At 29.4% G+C, this 14240-nt stretch overlaps 1 long non-coding RNA gene across 1 annotated transcript in view; it reads left to right on the top strand.

Moving 5' to 3' along the window:
* The first annotated feature begins 256 nt into the window (after nucleotides 1–256).
* Nucleotides 257–14240, top strand: part of LOC129914072 (uncharacterized) — a 123521-nt gene continuing 109537 nt past the window's right edge. Inside the window, exon 1 of the long non-coding RNA XR_008772171.1 lies at nucleotides 257–612. This is a non-coding gene — a long non-coding RNA (uncharacterized LOC129914072). The remainder of the gene's footprint in view (nucleotides 613–14240) is intronic.

Genomic DNA, 14240 nt, shown 5'->3' with positions numbered 1-14240 from the left:
CAGAAAAATAATATTCATCCCCACCCGGAAAATTCATCCTAGATTCGTGGTATAAAAACCTCGACAACTGGGATGTTACTCTTATAAGTCGGATCCATTGCGTCCTGGGTGTGTATCCTTTTTGTCGTCCTCGCAATAAATTGCGTAACAAAAAAAAAAAAACAACAATTTTTAAAAAAATAAATAAATTAAAAGACAAAAAAAAAATGAATAGTTTTTGTGATTAAATTAAATTATTTAAAATAATCGTGTTTATGGATTAAAAATTATTTGTATGGGACATCAAAAAAGAAAAAAAAGTGTGTAAAAGTGCGTTTAACCAGTTGTTGTTGACGATTTAATTAAATAAACAAAAGAAGATAAAATGTGACAGATTGAGATGAAAAGAGAGGGAGAGAGAGAAAACAAGAGAGCGATAGAAAGAGATGGATTGAAGAAAGAGATAGATATGAAAAAGAATGCGTATTACAACAAAATTGTATTGGCGCGGGGAATGTGCAACAAAGTGTGATACACAACAATTCAAATTGACTGCAAAATAAAAAAAAAAAATTATCAAACTTTTATAGTGACAAATTGAATGTAAAAATTAAATTAATTAAAAATTTAGTGGTAAGTTTAAAAATCATTAAAAAAAAAAATCGTTAATTAATTAAATAATAAATTGATAAAAAAAAAATATTTGTGTAACATCTGGCAACTCTTTTAAAGCAAAAAATACACATACTCTCTCGCATATAACTTATTCAAATTTCAATTAAATGTCAAAAATGTTCATTGAAAATTATCCACGTACCTTAAATCCGACACACAGACCCAACACAGACGCTAGCTGTGTGTGCGGTTCTGTTCGGTTTTTGAAATTCCCATCTAACTCCTTCTCCTTTGCGTTTTTGTGCCTTTTGCTTCAGCCTCTTTCATGAATCTGAAATAGGCCTTTTTCGTTTTGGGTTAAAGGACCTGATTTTACAGTAGAAGGGTGGGAGGGGGTTTGTGTTATCCTAGTATGGATGATGCATTAACGAAAATTCACTTTACAATTCCCCGAAAATTCTTGCTCTTGCATGTTGGAAAGGACACATATATATCTCTAGTTTACTATACCTACCTACACTCCCACACACATATAAAATACCTATCTATCTATAAAACAAGTTCGCGTGGCATTCGGAAAATATACATATATAGTAAAAGCAGAGGTATCTACTAGATACTCCTACTCGAAACTCGTATATAAGTATGAACATGAACATACAATTTCTGGGAAGTGAAACGAGACTCATGGGGGCACTATCCTCGTAAGAGCGTAAAATCCACATACATACACACATATCGAGAACAAACGTTATAAGGATATATATATGGCAAATTTATTTTACTATTTTATACTCTTACAACCCGATTTGTTCTACATACATATAGAATATAGATATGTAGCTGTTGCTGGGCCGTTTTGCAAATGTCCTTGTTCCGTGTTGGTATTTCTCTATATCGACTTAAAGGCGATTTTGGGGGAGAGAAAGATTGAAATGCAAACTGGAAATAACTTATCCCGAACAACGTTGCCACTGTTATAGAGTTGAAACAAAAAGAAAAAAAAAATCATAGCATATGCAAAAGGGGTATTAAACAAGAACAACAACAAAAAAAACGTCATCTATTCTAACTCGTATCATCCCTTATCATTCGATTCGATCTGACACACACGAGTTCTAATTCTATTTTCGACATTTTTCTATACTCTCATACACCTGATTTATACCCGCACTGATATCGTCTATGACCTTTTCTTTTTTAATTTTCTACCTTTTAGCGTGAGAGTTGGGGGGTAAAAAAGGGGGTATATGTTAAAGAGAAGAAAACAAAAACACCCCCTCTTTGCAAATCCTCAAACAAAATTCAAGCAAAAACGTGCCTGACACACTTCAATGTCTTTCGTTTCATTTTTCTACCCTTAAGGCTTTCTATGCTTACCGCTCACCAAACTCACTCTTTGGCTGCTATGAATGCTTTCACAATATGCCTTTTTCCATCTACTATACCTATCCATATCCATTCATGACAATTGAAATTCCGATAAAGGCTTTTATTTTAATTGTTTATGGTATTCTCTTGAGTGACTATAAGGTATAAAGTATATAGTTGGGGTTGGGGGGTTTGAAAATTTTCAACCTACCCCCTAAACACATATACAGTCATAATATACACCTCTCTACTCTGTATAATTCTTGTCATCTTCATCATTGTCATCAAGCAAAAAAGACACGATGCTACTGCTACTCTATATATGAATTCTTCTGTTGCAGAAGGATACTTCATTATTTTTTATATGATATTGTCTTATCTTTTTTTTTGCTATGTGAGATCCTGCTTGCATGCAACAAATGACAATGGGGGATTATACAATAATAATATATATAAATTTTGAGTACATATATCTCCTTTTTGATAATAAATAAATGAAATGGTTGACAGATAGATAGAGAGAGTTGTTTGTGTGTGTGTGTGTCATATTTTCGTTTCGTCATATATGCGTTTTTTTTAAAGCTAAATTTCTTAAATGAAAAGGTATTATAAATCTCAAGTATCTTATAATTTTGTTTATAATGAAGAGACGAAAATGAAAAGCGAATTAAGATTTTTAAAATAAAAGACATTGGAGAAACATAATGGCGGGAAGGGTGATAAAGAAATTTAAAACTCATAAAAGTCCTTGTATGTGCATCGATTGGACACAACACATTTATTCAATTGAAAGTACCAAGTATTGTGGTTTCTTGAAAATTTTTTTTTTAAATGTCATAAATTTTATAAAAAAAACTTTTAGGAATCAAAAATCCAGTATTGTAAATGATCCTAACTTCAATATCAGAGTAACAAACTTTCAAAAAAGGTTGGAGTTAAATCCAAAAGCTGTTAATGAGAATATTCTAAATGCAAAAATCTAGAAAAGTTTCCTCATTCCAAAATTGAATCACATCATAAAAGGGAGACTTATTTCTGTCTTAACATTAAAATCAACGTCATTATTTTTAACGAATTTTAAATAAATGAATTCGATTCATACTTTAGGATTTAGATAATTTGAAAACATCAAAATTCTCGGATAAAAAGAATAAAAACGTTAATTTTCATACATTCCTTTCTTGAAATAGTTTTTTTTGGGATATATTAAAATATCAAAATTTAAGTTTTTTAAATATTAAAAAATATTTTTTTTAACTATAAAATAGTAAAAATTGACATCAATTCACATATTGATTATTTTAATTTAAATACTCGTTGCTTGTAACATTTTCGAACAAGATTCTGAATATTCGTACTTGGATTAAAATAAATAAAATTTTAAAATAGTTTGTCAAAAAAAACATACATTTATGTATTTTGACAAAAATTGACTTAAACGTAAAACTAAACACATATTGCTCCTAAATTAAATCAAAATAAGACAGATTGGCTCGTTATTGTACAGAATTTAACATTGTTTATCTATGTTGTCCCTAAAGCAAACACACTTGATCAATTTTTTTTATTTTATCAATAAAAGTTGTAGTTTTTCTTTGAATTCAGTTAATTTTTCGTTTAAAATTGTCCAAGCAAACCTTAAAGTATTTTACAAAACTTGGTTGCCAAAGTATTGTTTTTCAAACATTTATACTTAAAAGAACTTATGCATTTTTTTCGAAAAAAAAAAATAGCTTGATATTTTGATCAAACATGAACAAAAATGAACATTCTTACTTTGGATCGATAGTTTTAATGATTGGTATTTTTCTAAAATTTATTGTAAATTTTTATAAGAAAAAAAATAAGCCTGGTAAAAAATACTAGAAATAATTAAATAAAAATTTTCAATACAGTCTACAGTGATAGAAAACCCAATAAAAAAGGCTGATAACTATTTCATTGTGTATAGGTAAAATTATGCTTCTTTTGAATTTAGTGTGGAAGATTTATTTTTAATCTATTGAACATAGTTTCTGAGTAAATCACTTCTTACATTTTTTGGTTGTTAAAATTTTCATAAAATGGCAATATTTAATATTTTAATCTTTCAAATAATTTCATAATTTCAAATACCTTTCAAATCGTACTTCTGAATCTATTACATTTTTTTTAGATTTCGGAAATTGAACTTTTATACTCAATGTTTTGAGAATATTATTCTTAGAAGGACTTAATAATGATTTAGAACCTTAATTAACTTATTGTTATTTAAATTAAATTTTTCAAGAAGCTTTGGAAAATCAAATTTTAAAAAAATCAAGAATTTTTGAATATTTTTAATAAAATCTATTTGATGTACAGAATTTTTAGAATTAAAATATCAAGTTAAGAATAGTAGAGCAAGTGTAGTAAAAATGTACTTTTAAATATTTTAACGATTTTGAAACACATTATGTACATATAAATGAGATTTACTTGCGTTTCTAAAAATGTGACTGAAAAAATATATTTTTTTTTTTTGAAAAATTCTAAGAAATTACTTAGAAAACATTTTTTTTTTACTTTTTTTGCTTTTGAACAGCCTAAGAAAATTAATAAATAAATGAAAACCTTGGAAAAGTTTCGAACAAAAAAAAAAAAACATTTTAAGCTAAATTATTTTATTTATTTTATCTTAGCATTTTAATAAATACAAGTGTTTTTTAAATTTTAGATTAGTATTTTTGAGAAAATTAAAAATTAAAAATAAAAAATAAAATATTTCTAAATTTCTAGATTTCATACTTTTAATAAATTTAAAAAATTGATTGTTTTTTTTTTTTTATTCCTTCCAAACTATAAAGGCTTGGCCACACCGGAGGGTATGCGGTAGAGGTACGGGTAGCGGTAACGATATTTGTATGAAAAAAATTCCACATCTGAACGTTGATATGTCAGTTTGGAATTTTTTTCATACAAGTACCGTTACCTCTACCCGTACCGCTACCGCATACCCTCCGGTGTGGCCAAGCCTTAAAACGAAGACCTGAATGTTTTTTTTTTTATTTTTTAGTAAACTGTTTTTGTCTTAAAATAAAACCGTAATATGTATGTGGTTTCGAAATAGATTTATATAATTTTGAAATCATTCAAAAAAGCTTTCTAATATCATCGGTGTAGCACCAAAGTCAGCAAAGTCCTTAAAATTCATATAAATAACGTGCTTTTTTAAGTAGCATCGGCAATACACGTATTTAAATCCCAGTGTTTTCATTTTCATCATTGATTTTCAAATTTATTTGGTATTTAAGAAAATATGCATTCTTTTAACTTACTTTCACAATTTTTTTACTTATATTCGAATTGTTACCTAGTAATTTATCTACAAAAATCAATCAGCAAAACACATTCATTCCACAAATCAACCACAAATCACACTCAAATAGTAACGTAAACTGCGGTCATTTTGAATCTTTTGAACTCACTTATTAGGTTTCATACTCTCAAATACTCTAAGATCACACACAGCAAAAGCAAATACATCCAATGCAATGCCCCATTCATATTTTCTTAACCAACTCTCATCCCGGGCAGATTTAAACTGGCAAACTATAAATAAATTGGATTACAGCAAATGCAATCCAAAGCAATTCCTCGCTCTGAATCGAAAATCCTTCAGCCATTAATAATAGTGCGATACATCCTTTTCACTATAAATAAATTCACAGTACTCTACTCCTACACATCTACACCAACATATAAAAGCAAATACAAAAAAAAAGTAAGACAAAAAAAAAAAACAAACTCGTACCAAGAAAAAAGAAAAAAAAAAAACTAACAGGATTTTCCAGGATGCTCACGAGATATGTCCTAGAACTGTGAGAGACCAACTACAGGATAACGGAACGGAAGTATTTCGCTTGAAAATATGTCATCTCTAGTTTTTTTTTTCACTTGTGAGTTTCTATGTAAAGATATATATATACTCTCACGAACAGATGGATTGTGTATGTGTGAATATATGCTGCGAGTTTTGATTGCAAATAAAGTATGAAATTGGATTTTTTAGGAGAATAAAAAAGGACATAGGTATACAAAAAAAAAAAAAAAATATACAATATTTTCATATCTAGCTAGCTATATAAATAAAATGGAAAAACTCTCATGCAATAAGGAAGTATCAATCTGTGAATTGTGTCCTATTAAAATAGTTTTCAACCATCTATCACTTTCCTATAAGCTTTTGTATAGCTTATCATAATAAAAATGGGGGGGATTTTTTTTTTCTGTGAATTGTATTGAATTTTCGGAAGAAACCATCAGAGTGTGGGTGTCGAGAAATATTTACAGATATTGGCAGGGAAATATTCAATCAAGATTAATTGTTGCTTTGAATATGAATACATATAGATGGTTGTCGTTAGCTGTTAAAGAAAATAGATTGTGGGAGAAGAATTTTTTATTGGAAAGATATTTTGGGGATAGTTTTTGATAAATTCCATTTTCTGGAGTTATAGGAATACCAAAAATGTTGAAGAAAAAAGAGCTTGGTTTTGAATATACTTTGATACTGGGAAGAAGTCGGCATATCATGCAATCTTTCTAAATCCACTTCTACACACTCCTGACAAAAAAAAATTAAATAAATAAAATATTTTTAAACTTTTGAATAAAGCCATTTTAATAATTTATTCTTAGACTCAATACTAATAAAATTAAAAAGAATTTATAAGATTTGGAAAACCACCACACCATAAAATAATTTTAAATTTAGTTTTAATCGTTGAAGAGAAAAAAAAACTCTATTTTGGACTCTTTTAAACAAAGTTTAACATTTTAGTTTCACCTAGCTGATAGCTAAGATATTCTTATTTAAAGTGAGGTTAAGACACAACACAACATAAATATTTAACACTACCTTTAATAAGTATTTAATTTGTTTTCCGTTGGAACTTCATTTTTACCAAAAAAATAACAAAATATTAGTGAAAAAAGTTGCGTATACACCAGAGTGCCTACCAATTTATTTTAAATTTTTGTACATAAGTTATATTTGAATCGATATTATTTTTGGTTTTAGTGTACTGCTATGATTACTCAATATTTCAGTGTTGCAAGATGAATTGTTGTAGTTTTGAATCGAAATGTTTTGAAGTTTTTAAATTTAGAAATAAGAATGATCAGGTACTGAAATTGGTATAGCTGACATTTGAATATGAAATTTATCTCACCTCCATTCGGAAAGCGAAAATAATATAAAAGTGAATAGAAATTTGGAGAAAATAAATTAATCATCACATTAAAGGTACTACATTAAAAGATCGTGGCTATCGTAAGTAATCTTATGACTTCAACCATTAAAAATCATAAAAAAAAAATTTGTTGTAAATGTTAAAAATATATTTTTTAGTTCTCCGTCAGTAGATTAATAAATTAGAACGAAAATGACAGAATGAACTCTTCTCAGAAGACAAATTCTATATTAACTTCAAAAAGCCAAAAATATTTAAATTTTCAATCCAAACATGTGCTGTGTTCTAAATTCTATAAGCAAAGAGTTTTCTTTATTTGAAATTTTTTGGGGACTAACTTTTTTTTCTGAAAAGAAAAGGTGAGTTCGTAATAACAAGCAGGCATTCTTTAATGCGGTATTACTTTGTCATATTTATAAGGCAAATATGGACAGCAAAATATTCTAAAGTGACTAAGACTTTGATATGTCAAAAAAAAAAAAATAATAATTAACATGGCACACCCTAATATATTGCTTTATAAAATTTCTCAACATAAGGTCAGCGCATTTAATTTTGAATTTAATAATATTTACCTCATCTTTTTTTGCGAGAAAAAAATCATTTGAAAAAAAGTTGCGTATACACCATAGTGACCATTCATATTTTCGGATATAAACTATTAAGTACGTGTTACATCGAGAAAGTAGTAAATGTAAAAAGACATACGATGAGACGTCAAAAAGTTCACGGAATGAAGGAGTTGGAGAAGCCATTCATTTGAAAAAAATTATACCAAGTTGATTTAAAAAGGTCTTAAGTCATTATGTTTTCGTTCAGTTAACAAGTAAATCGAAGAAAAACTTTTTGAGCTGTGATTAAGGCCTTAACTTAACCAGGGACAAAATTCAGCAGATTACGTTCAAAGGATGCCAATTGCTCCTGTCAAAGTTGAGAGTCTTTTGGATGGCTCATCATGTCTTTATGTTTTTGGGATAGAAAACGGATTTTGATAATCGATTTTGTTGCAGTGTCAGTACCTTGACTATGAAATTTTTTAATTTTTTGAACTTATCTTTATTCTATAACAATTTGTAAAAAATAGATATTGCAGTCTCTGATAGTAGAAATATCATGTTGCATATGAATAACACTCAAGATAAATGTTTAGCTAGGGCAGGACTTTTTAATATCCTTGGAATATTTTTGGGTGACGCGCAGTTTTTCTCGTTCAAAACCTAGGAAGTATTTAATTGCCATTTCTAACAATGTTTTGTATTCCTTTGTGCCTATGTTAATATTATTTCAGATTGTGACGGAAAGTATTATCTCAAAAACTTGGTCAAGGACAAAATAAATACAAAAATTTGATTTTAATGATCATTTCTTGAAACTCTCTGAAACCATAAAAAAAAGCAATATGACCAATTTAATTCTTCAAAAAAAAAAATAATTGACTCTAACATTTATAGCACCATATTTCTAGCACCACCATGAGAGATGAGAAGAGGCAAAAAAACATACCTGCAGAAAAATATAATCCTGAGGTATAATAATTAGTTAAGTACCAACGTCAATCCTGCTTATGGCACATGCATATAAGTACATCGCGGCCACTTAGCCTGATTTTAACAATTTTTTTTTTAGCTTTTTAATTTTTATATTTCTTTTTTTGCTGCTGCTCCTGTTCATTGCAAGATCCTTTTTGCATGAAATAACTCTATTTTTTCTGCACTTATCTGGAGCATCTGATGAAAACACCTCTCGTTTCTCGCTCTCTTTCTATATATCGCAGTGGCGTTTTATACTCTAGTACAGCAGCAGTATCAGCAGCAGAAGCAGATTTGCTTTGCTGGCTACGACTATGGCTGGTGGAAATGTATATTTCAAAGCTGGCACTAAACGAACACTTCACAAATGTAAAGTATCTCAATTAATTTTATTACTTAGCTCTTAGCATCACCCTCATATACATATATATACCTATACTATAAGAGGCTATGTATATGTGTATGTGTGTGCATTTAGCAGAGCTGAAGAGAAAAAGAGAAGTCATTATTAAAGTCCTGTGGCGATTTATTCATTCATCTTTTTCATTTGCCACCAGCAATATGGTGGCACTATGGCATAGCAAAAGCAGCATAGCAGAATCAGAAGCAGCAGCTCCATCTACAACAATCTACCAACCAGCAGCTTATGGCCAAGACGCGCCAAGGCAAAGTAGATGGATGCCCTGCTTCAAGTTGAACATGACAGCTACCATGATGATGAGGGTTGTGGAAAGATTTGAATTAAATAAAGGAATCCTTTTTCTGGTTATGTTTTTTTCTTTTATTTTTTTGTGATATTATTCACTTTTTCAGTTCTCTCTGTCATTTCCTTGGAGGTCCTTTTTGTGATAAAAGTTGAGATGAGGGGGAGGATGGAAGTGAACTATGAAAAAAAAAAAAAAAATGCCAAAGTGCAAAATAGTAAAATGGTGAAATGTTAAAAATCACAGAAAATTCATCACAGATTGCGCGCGGGCGACTGCCTTGTGTCGAAATATACATAATGACGAAAAAATATATTCGTCCATCATCGCAAATTCAAGAAAGAAGGATAGAATCTTTTTGGTCTTCGAATTGTAGTTGGCGAGTCCTTTTTTGGATTTTTGCCATTGATTTTTTTTTTCATTTTTTATTTTTTCTCAAAAACGATAAGAAAAGAAGAGTAGTCATTGCCATAGCGCGTATAATTCAAGTCAAGTTAAGTGCAAGTTTATTTTGTAATTATTTTCATTTTGGTCCTTGTAAGAAATTATGTGCATCGCCGCGTGCTTTTCTTGCTTTTTGTGTATCATAATTAGTCAGGCTTTTGTGTTGTTGGTTTGGTCTTTCAGAGCACGCTGCTGCGCCTTCTGACGATATTATTTTCTAATGTAAAAAAGGTTGCACATAGCTACCAAAGTCTTGGATTTTCAATGTTTTGTAGAATACATTTTTTTTTGTTGTTGCTAGAGCCTTGAAGGTGTTGAGTGAAAAGAAAAAGATGCAAAAAGGATTTCTCTCTTTATTTTATAAAAAAAAATTTAACCTTTCTTTGTGGAAACAGGAAATGTGCTTAAGTAATTTGTGTCAAGTCTTTAACTTTTTTTTTGTATTTTTTTTTTTGTTACATTTTTTGAGAGTCCATTTCTTGAGTTTATCCTTTTTTTTAATGCGGTTAAAAGGAGTAATTTTTTTCGTTTCTTTAATATAAAAATTTTAAGTTTTTTTGAGGAATTATGTTGTTTGGGGATAAAGGGTTTAAAAAAGAAAGATTAAAAAAAAAAAAAACGAAATACAATGTTACTAAAAGGATTTCTGTTTTATTTGAAAAAAAAGTGCACTGTTGAAACAATATTGTTTTTTTTGTGCAATGGTTGGAGGCGTAGTTCATTATAATTTTTTTTTCAAAGAGAGACTTTTGATAAACAATAATTATGCGCTTTTTTTTCTTCGAAATTTTTTAGGGTTTAATTTGAAATAGGAATTAAAAAAAAAAACAATCGAATTCATTTAAGTCGAAAGTCCCTTGAAAATGCGTAAGAGATTTGACAGACCTTGTTTTTTATTTCTATGCTAAAAACTTAGTTTTTGAGAATTTATTATGCTAAATGTTTTTTTTTTTTTAATTGGTTATAGGGATTTTCATCATTCCTCATTCTTTTTCTAAATCTTGTCAAAAGTGTAAAATATCAATACGATTTCAGTTTTCTAGCTGTTACTCCTGATTTTACCAACATCTAAGTGTTTTTTTTTTCTTTACTTGCTAAAGAACGATTCATTTAATTACATCATACCTTATTCTGATTAGGAAATATAAATGGTCAATGGGGTGTATACGTAACCTTTTTTTTAATGAACATTGTTTTTTGCCGAAAATAAAAAGAACAAGGAGTTTTTTGAGAAAAAAAAAAACTAATTAAAAAGTAACAAATGCCGCGTCTTCTACAGATGACAATTTATACCTACTGTCAACTATTTTATTTGAAATTAGTACGCAAAATTTTGAAAAGAATCAAACATTTTTGTCTGCAATTTTTTAAAAATTTTTAAAAACTAGCTATTTTTTAAAAGAAAAAGTTTTTAGCTTTACAGAAAAGCATAGTACGTCATTGTGAGTGAAATGGTTGTTTTTTTTTTTTGTCTTGTATCAACCCAATCTGCACGCTCTAGCTTTTTTGCACAATCCTAGTGAATCACTTTTTATATATCGTCGGCGTAAAGCAAAATTGTTCTAAGTACATATGATTTCTTAAGGACAATTTTGCAACTAACTTCTATATAACTTTAACTTTTTATATTATACCAGTTTATACCAGTCAAAAACCTTTCCTTCAATTAATCATTTTACTAGTTGTACCTAAAGCAACAAATTATTGAATAACAAATGTTTTTATATTTATATTTTTTAAATTTATACCAATTAAATATTATACCAAATATAAAAAAACTTATTCCATCAAAATCCATCAAAATCCGAAAGGTACATCTCTGTAACTTTACTGATACGTACCCAAGATCAAAGAAATATTGTTGTTTTACTACTTTATACCACTCAGACAATCAAACAAAAAAGATATATATATTTTAAATTTTATATTGTTCGATATGGTTGGAAAAGTTTTTGTCTATGATAAATATGCCAGATTGTGAATTTGGGCATTAAATTTTTGTTTGCTATTCGCGTTAGAAAAATTTTATACCAATCAGTTAATAAGCAATACTGCAAGTAATTAAGTGCCTATTTTGATTTATAACTGCAATATAATTTTTAGGTTTTATAAATGTCTGCTTTGATAACTTTTGAACTCTTAGTTTTTATACCATTCTTTATACCAATCAAGTGGGTGAACAAAAATGTATTCGGTTAAATAAAAAAATGCTTGGTTTTATTTGCTAATGAGTTTTTTTTTTTTTTTTTTTGTACGAAAATTCTACTACCACTGCCGTAATGTGATCTATTACCACAACATTAATAAATACATATCAGAATCATAGCTCAACACACATTTATAATCCTCAACAACCACGTACAATTTCAATAAGACACAAAAAAACTTTATATAAAACATTGTCATTCACTATGTGTATTTAAACAAATTAAATCGAAAAAAACTAAATCTATATATGCACAGTATTGTATCAGTTCAAGGACCTTAATAGCAAAGGTACAAAATGCAAATATATCCAAGTTACATTTGTAAATTTTCCACAAATATATCATCAAAGTTCTTACATTTGTATATTTACCGTTCGTTCACTATTTCAATAATGAAATTCCATAAAAAAAAAAAAAATAGAAAAATCATCCAAGATACCTAGTATGAGACAAAATGTTCCTGCATAAAGAGAGTACAAAAAAAAAAATTACATATTACACAAAAAAAAAAGGATAACTCAAATAGCTCAAGTGGAAACCATGAGATTGTGTTTTTCGAGAAATCAAAAATCCATATTATATTCCTTGTTCTTATCTCTTTCTCTCTCGTTGTCAGAGAAGAAATGAAAAGGAAAAGGTCGAAGAGGTTAAAGAGGGTAAAAACCAACTCTATAACTCCCATATCACAATCTCAAAAGATAATAAAATGTTCAGTTGCAGAATATTCAAAGGATTCATAAGGACGAAAAAAGTACATCTACTATAAAAAGATGTAGGTACAAAATATACATTGAAACGAAGATGATGTATCTTCTACGATGACGAACAATATGCGTTAGAAACAATATATATAATATTTGCCGGATGTTTTGAATATCTATATTTTCCATTGCACATATTACTCCTCTTTTTAACATACCCATAATAGTTCACTGAGCTATCATAATAAAATTATCATGAGCCAAATGAATGCATTTTCGAAAAATCATCTCTTCTTCAGTTTTCATGGCAAAGAGTATCCTTGGGTTCGTTGTTTTTTCTGTATTTAAGTATATTTTTTTTTGTCATCGTTGTCATCGTCCATTAACTGATTGCCAGTTGAGGGGGTAACTTCGACCTCCAACCTACACTACCCCAACCCCACCCGCAAGGATATAATTGCTGTGCGAATGAATTCAAAGTTTTATTCCTTCATTCTTTCACCCCACTTTTTTTTAGCCCCCATCATCATCAACTATATAACATCTCATTCTCTATTACTTCAGTGAAATGCAACTAATTCCATCACAAGTCTCCTTGAAATATACAAAAAAAAAATAAAAAAAAAGAAGAATGAGAAGAAAAAACAAAAAAAAAAAAAAGTTTCCAGTTCGTCGTTTTAGCAAGGACCCCCACAAAGGGAAAACTCACAGAACTGGAAAGGATAACAACGGCGGGTTGAATTCAAAACGACAAATTTCCAACAAATTGTTGTTCAACAAAACAAAGCCGCTCTGGACGAACTCACTCGAAACTACAATATCCCATCGACATCGTTAGGACAACAAACATTTTGTTGCAGTGCAGCAGAAGAATAAAAAAAATCAGGACATTTGCTAAAATAGGGTCCTTCATTTCGTATTGCAAAACCACACTATATTGTACTTTTTGACTTGTGTCAAAAGAAACAATACAGGGTTTTTTAGGCAAGACTTGTCTAATTATGGGATTTTAAGTTTTTTTAAGTAACCGCTTTTGGGAGGGGCGTGGAGAACTTTGAATCAGCGACTATTTTTTTTTGAACAGGCCTGCCCTTTTCCTGAGAACAAGAAGAAAAAACAAAAAAAAAATGTTCATCGAAGACCGCATAAAATGTTCCTTCAAGAGCAGAAGCCTGAAAGTTTTTCTGTTTCATCGTAGTCGTCGTTGGTTGTGATGAGGAGATTTCATGGGTCCTGTTCAAGCGGGATAACGTTAATAATGTTGTAGCTGCAACCTCAGTCACTTTGGACTTAAAAGTTTCAATGTTTCATCGTTGTCGTTGCTACAGCAAAATGCAATTTGCTCACCCATTTATAGGCCGCTAATGCCACCGCCAATCGCTTTTTTTCCACACTCCTTCGCTCGCATTTGCTCCTTGCTACTTTTTCGTCCTTTTCTTTTGCAATGTCTAACTCAGAAAACACAGAAGACTTACTT

This window comes from Episyrphus balteatus, chromosome 1 (genome assembly GCF_945859705.1).
Source record: "Episyrphus balteatus chromosome 1, idEpiBalt1.1, whole genome shotgun sequence".
NCBI classification, from domain to species: Eukaryota; Metazoa; Arthropoda; class Insecta; order Diptera; family Syrphidae; genus Episyrphus; species Episyrphus balteatus.
This window is presented reverse-complemented; position numbering and strand designations above follow the sequence as displayed.